Source organism: Pyxicephalus adspersus, chromosome 2 (assembly GCF_032062135.1).
Source record: "Pyxicephalus adspersus chromosome 2, UCB_Pads_2.0, whole genome shotgun sequence".
Classification (NCBI taxonomy): Eukaryota; Metazoa; Chordata; class Amphibia; order Anura; family Pyxicephalidae; genus Pyxicephalus; species Pyxicephalus adspersus.
In genome coordinates this window covers 57,341,389-57,347,959 of record NC_092859.1, presented here as the reverse complement: position 1 = coordinate 57,347,959, position 6,571 = coordinate 57,341,389, and positions in this window count along the sequence as shown.

Below are 6,571 nucleotides of genomic sequence, written 5' to 3'. Positions count from 1 at the left end.
TTTTGTCTTTTTTTTTCCGTGGCAACAAAATAAGTACACATGTGCTGCTGCTTTCGGACATAATGCAACTGTGCTATGTATGTCTGGCACTTATGCTTCACTCAAGGAAAAACAGGATTATTAAAGTATACATCTAGGAGACCAATTTTTCGGTTTTCAATGATGTAGCTATGATGTAGCTTAGTGTGGTAGAATCCTGAAGTTTCGCAGTAATAGTATACACATACATATCTAGACACATTATTACCAGTTAACAATTGCAAACAAAAATGTCAATTTGCACCAGAAAATAAATAAATCAGTTATCTCTGATTTGTTGTGTTTAAGAGGTGTTTGTTTGTTGTAAAAAGAAATAACATTCATTTTCTCCTTTCCTTTAGACTTTGCTAACGCGAGGGTACAATCAGAAGCCGTCCATTTATGGCAAGCGACTGGTTGGACAGGTTGTGGACCCCTGCAGGGACTCGGCCAAGTGTTAGCCAGTTACAACATACTTGGAGTGACCTGAAGCAGAGGAGAACGGGTTTTCTCCAGAAAGTGGAGGACCACATCCTGTCTGGTAAGTATTGCATTTTGTCTTCTCCTCTTGTTAAGGGACAGTGTTTTCAAGTGGTTTTTGTTTGTGGAAAGTCATTTTGTCTGTCCTTAGAACTGTTTGATTCTCACTTCCTTTATTTTCTTACCCTTAATAATTTGTGGTGTTTGTGTTTGTTTGTGTCATTACAGCCAACTCTCCATCACGCCGGCGGCTGCTGATCTTGGAGCGGCCACACAGGTGACTGGAAGTCCCACAGGACGTCCAGGAGGAGCCATCCCCGGAGGAGGCGGAGCTATCCCCAGAGGAGGAGCCATCCAGGAGGAAGAGCCAGCCTTTGAGGAGGAGCCCTCTGTCCAATATCAGCAGCCAGAGTCCTCATATGAAGGAAAGGCAGAGGAGATTGCCTGTAAACTAACCTTAGAATCAACTTTTGTAACATTTGTTGCAATTCAACACATTCTCACACTGCTTTCACCATTTTTAGTTACAAATACAAAGAAAGATCCAGCAGTATTTCATGTAGCTTCCAGTCATTAATCATGCGTCAAATGAAGGTTCTTTCCAGGTTGTTGGCTAGCATGAAGAAAAATAGACATTAATTGTTTAGTTGTCTATTAGAGATGAGCGAATTTCACAAATATTTGATTCGGACGGTTCGCCGAATTTTCCGAAAAGATTTGCTTCGATCAGAATTTATTTGCGGCGCATCCTGTTAAAAAACGTCTATTTCCGGCCTGCAGAGAGCCTTAATAGTTGTGTAGAACACTGTGCCTTGCAGTAACACGCATAGGGAGTCTGGTGTGGTAGTGAAATAACACAGTATGACATGCAGATGACAGGCGTCGCTATTAGAATCACTGCACACTTCACTTATTTGGGCAGTCACGGGACCAAAACTGACCAAATAACTCAAGTATGAACTCAGCCTTACAGGTCCACGTTAGCGTCAAGAAGAAGCGCACTACTTTAACACCCTTGTCAGCTGAATCCACAAAGATGCTTACAGTACCTGTTCTATTAACCGCTTATACAAGTAGAGTCCCCCCGACAGAGTGGAGAGGGTGTCAGCACTAATTTGTGTTGACGTCACAGATTATTTTGCCCTTCCTCTGATCCATCAGAACAATAACCCACAAAAAACAGATCCTGTCCTATGGAGCATATGCCTTCACCCGGTCAGCATTTGCTCAATAATCCATCAGTTTTGCTAATGCCAAAAAAAACAGGAGTGGATCCAAAACAGAGATAACAGGTGAATGGAATATTTGCATGTCTCCTGTGTTTTGTACCCACTCCTGCTTTTGGCTACCAAATCATAAGCCCACTTTGATGGGACCATACAGGCCTTACAGCTGCTACACAGACAGGATCTGTTGTGCTTTTCTTTTTTCCTTCCTTCTGACAGATCAGAAGAAGGGTCAAATAAATAGTGATGTCATCCGGGCCAAAAAGGCAAAATACTGGCCCAGTCAAGGAGTGGGGAGGGTGGGAGAACAGCTTGAGAAGTCCACAGAGTGGCACAATGACATAGTGGTGAGGTGGAAGCAGCGTGAGGAAACCACAGAGTGGCCCAATGACAGAGTCTGGAGGTGGCGGCAGCATCAAGAGGCCACAGAATGGCACAATGACAGTGTGGAGGTGGCAGCAGCATCAGGAGGCCACAGAGTGGTACAATGACAGAGTCTGGAGGTGGCGGCAGCAGCAGCATCAGGAGGAGGCCACAGAGTGGCACAATGAGAGAGTCTGGAGTTGGCAACAGCATCAGGAGGCTACAGAATGGCACAATGACAGAGTCTGGAGGTGGCAGCAACAGCAGCATCAGGCGGAGACCACAGAGTGGCACAATGACAGAGTCTGGAGTTGGCGACAGCATCAGGAGGCTACAGAGTGGCACAATGACAGGGTCTAGAGGTGGCGGCAGCATCAGGAGGATACCACAGAGTAGCAAGGTGGCATAGTGTGGAGATGGCAGCAGCAGCATCAGGAGACCACAAAGTAACCCGGTGAAAGAGTGGTGCGCTGGGTGGCAACACCAGTACCTGCTGACGAAGGTGGGTGAAAGAAAAAGCACTTGGCATCTGATGTGTGGCATCAGGTGGGGGCTTGACTCCGAGGGGCTCTCGCCTCTGGCTCCAAGCGCCCAGCGCACGCCAGGTGCGACCCACTCAGCACAGTGACAGGTGGGTGAAAGGGCTTGAGACACTCCATTTTGTTTCTAGTACTAGATTTTAGTTGTAAGAGATAGACGTATTCCTTGGTTGTTTAGCCTATATGTGTATAAACCTGATGTTCTGCCAAATGAGTGTCCTTGTTAATTCTGCTAAGCTCAGATAATGTCGACTGTTGATGAATAATAGAATGTTTTGTACCTGTCTGAAATTATGTAGCAAAGCAGTTTCGTTTTAGAACAAGTATACCAGTGTTTTTCCACTGTAGTAAATGAGCATGCGCTGTGATATTTTCCTTTGGTATATAAACTAGATGTTTGTTATAATAAAGTTGAAGATTGCTTGATACCATACGAGTGTGTGCGTCGTTTTGTGATTCTTCCCGGGCACCTGTTCTGATGCAATGAGAGACTCTGGGATTGATTGAGATGAGAGAGGAATAGAGCCAAGAACCTTTCAGTGGGGAGTTTGACTGGGGCGGTACACCTGTTAAACGGTAACGCAGGTGTCCTAAGACAAGCTCAGGGAGGACAGAAACCTCCCGTGGAGCAGAAGGGCAAAAGCTTGCTTGATCTTGATCTCTCAGTCTGAATACAGACCGTGAAAGTGGGGCCTCTTAATCTTTCCCATTTTTGGGTTAGGAGCAGGAGGTGTCAAAAAAATTACCACAGGGATAACTGGCCACAGAGTGGCACAATGGCAGGGTCTTGAGGTGGCAGCAGCATCAGGATTTTCAGTCTGAATACAGACCGTGAAAGTGGTGCCTCTTAATTCTTCCCATTTTTGGGTTAGGAGCAGGAGGTGTCAGAAAAATTACCACAGGGATAACTGGCCACAGAGTGGCACAATGGCAGAGAATGACAGAGTGTGGAGGTTGCGGCAGCATCACTAGGACACAGAGTGGCACAAGGACATAGTGTGGAGGTGGCGGCAGCATCAGGAGGACACAGAGTGGCACAAGGACATAGTGTGGAGGTGGCGGCAACATCAGTAGGAGGCCACAGAGTGGCACAATGACAGAGTCTGGAGGTGGCGGCAGCATCAGTAGGACACAGAGTGGCACAATGACAGAGTCTGGAGGTGGCGGCAGCATCAGTAGGACACAGAGTGGCACAATGACAGAGTCTGAAGGTGGCGGCAGCATCAGTAGGACACAGAGTGGCATAAGGACATAGTGTGGAGGTGGCGGCAGCATCAGGATGCCACAGAGTGGCAAAATGACAGAGTCTGGAGGTGGCGGCAGCATCAGGAGGACACAGAGTGGCACAAGGACATACTGTGGAGGTGGCGGCAACATCAGTATGCCACAGAGTGGCACAATGACAGAGTCTGGAGTTGGCGACAGCATCAGTTGGCCACAGAGTGGCACAAGGACATAGTGTGGAGGTGGCGTCAGCAGCAGCATCAGGCGGAGAGCACAGAGTGGCACAAAGACAGAGTCTGGAGTTGGCGGCAGCATCAGTAGGCCACAGAGTGGCACAAGAACATAGTGTGGAGGTGTTGGCAGCATCAGGAGGCCACAGAGTGAAACAAGGACATAGTGTGGAGGTGGCGGCAGCATCAGGAGGCCACAGAGTGGCACAATGACAGAGTCTGAGGTGGCGGCAGCTTCAGGAAGACACAGAGTGGAACAAGGACATAGTGTGGAGGTGGCGGCAGCTTCAGGAAGACACAGAGTGGCACAATGACAGAGTGTGGAGGTGGGGGCAGCATCAGTAGGCCACAGAGTGGCACAAGGACATAGTGTGATGGTGGCGTAAGCATCAGGAGGCCACAGAGTGGCACAAGGACATAGTGTGGAGGTGGCATCAGCAGCAGCATCAGGCAGAGAGCACAGAGTGGCACAATGACAGAGTCTAGAGTTGGCGACAGCATCAGAGGCCACAGAGTGGCTCAATGACAGAGTCTGGAGTTGGCGACAGCATCAGGAGGCCACACAGTGGCACAATTACAGAGTGTGAAAGTGGCAGCAGCTTTAGGAGGCCACAGAATGGCACCAGGACATAGTGTGGAGGTGGCGGTAGCATCAGGAGGCCACAGAGTGGCACAATGACAGAGTCTGGAGATGGCAGCAGCAACAGGCGGCCACAGAGTGGCACACGGACATATTGTGGAGATGGCAGCAGCATCAGGAGACCACAGACTCGCAAGGTGACATAGTGTGGAGATGGCAGCAGCAGCATCAGGACACCACAGAGCGCAAAGGTGACATAGTGTGGAGATGGCAGCAGCAGTATCAGGAGACCACAGAGCGGCAAGGTGACATAGTGCAGAGATGGCAGCAGCAGCATCAGGAGACTTGGCATCTGATGTGTGGCATCAGGCTGGTGGCAGCATCAGAGTAGTAGATGAGACAGGTAGACAGAAGAAACCGGTCTCTTTTGTCAAGGTTTGGGTCAGGGGGCATGGATCATCTAATCAGATGTATCAGGCATTGGTGGGTGGAAATCCTGGCTGATCCACGCCTGATTCATCTTGACAAAGGTCAGTCTCTCCACATTTTGGACAGGCAAATTCTTCTTTGGGTAACTATGGCCCCCGCCGCACTAAACATCTGCTCTGATGCCACACTACTGGCCGGGCAGGACAGCTTTTCTAGGGCAAACACGGCCAGTTGCGGCCACAAATCCAGTTTTCCAGTAGTCCAGCGGATCTTCAATGACGGCTGGCAGGATGCACTCCAAGTATGCCACCACCTGCTGGTTCAGGTTCTGCTCTATGCCTAGCTGCTGGTTAGTAGTTTCTTCACTATGCGGGCGTAGAAAGCTGCTCATCAGCGACTCTAGACTCAGGCTGCTGCTGATGGAGCTGGTACTGCTCCTGCCAACCCACCCCTCCGCAGCAGCCATGGCAGTGGAACGTGAGTGCAGAGGACCCCCTCCGGTCAGACCTGCGAGAGGATGGATGATGGCGGAGATAGGCAGCGCCCAACTGACTACATAGGATGTCTCTGTAGTAGTTTCAGTTTGTCCTCCCTCTCAGCCAGTGTAAAAAAGGCCCCCATTTTGGACCAGTAGCTAGGGTCCAACAAGGTGGAAAGCCAGAAGTCATCCCTCTGCCAAATGGTGGCAATTCGGCTGTCATTGCGCAAGCAAGTGAGCATGCAGCGGGCCATTTGTGCAAGCGACTCAGACTCCCTGCTTCCATCTCCACTGCATACTGCCATGGTGTTTCTGGGTCCTCTGCCTCGTCCTACTCATCTCCCTCTTTCTCCTCTGGCTGCTCCTGCTCCTCCTCTCCTGTCACCTGAGTAGAAAAAACACCCATTTCGCTATACATTGCCTTTGATCCAATGTCCTCCTCCTCCTCCTTCAGTTCAGCCCCCACAGGGCTCATGTGGCCGTGAGATCAAGACGCCACGTCTCCAGTCTCCTGACCAGCCAGATTTACCAGCATCTTTTCCAGGATATGAAATAGTGGAAAGACGTTGTTCATCCCTTAGTCCTGGCGACTGACAAATAACGTGTCCTCCTCAAAGGGCCTGAGCAAACGGAAGTTATCACGCATGAGCTGCCACTGGCTGACATCAAAGTTACACATGGGAGTACTTCTATCTGCTTGGATCATCAAGAATTCGTTGATGGCCTTTCTCCGTTCGTATAGTCGGTCCAACATATGGAGGGTGGAATTCCAACGTCACATAGAGTGGAAACGTCACATATCAGCCTATGTTGGGGGATGCCGTTTTGCCGCTGCAGCTCAAGGAGGGTGTGCTTTGCGGTGTACGAATGGCTAAAGTGCATGCAAAGTTTCCTGGCCATTTTTATGATGTCTTGCAGATGGGTGGAAGACTTCAGGAACCGCTTGACAACCAAATTGAACACGTGTGCCATGCAGGGTGCATGGCTCAGACTTCCTTGACGCA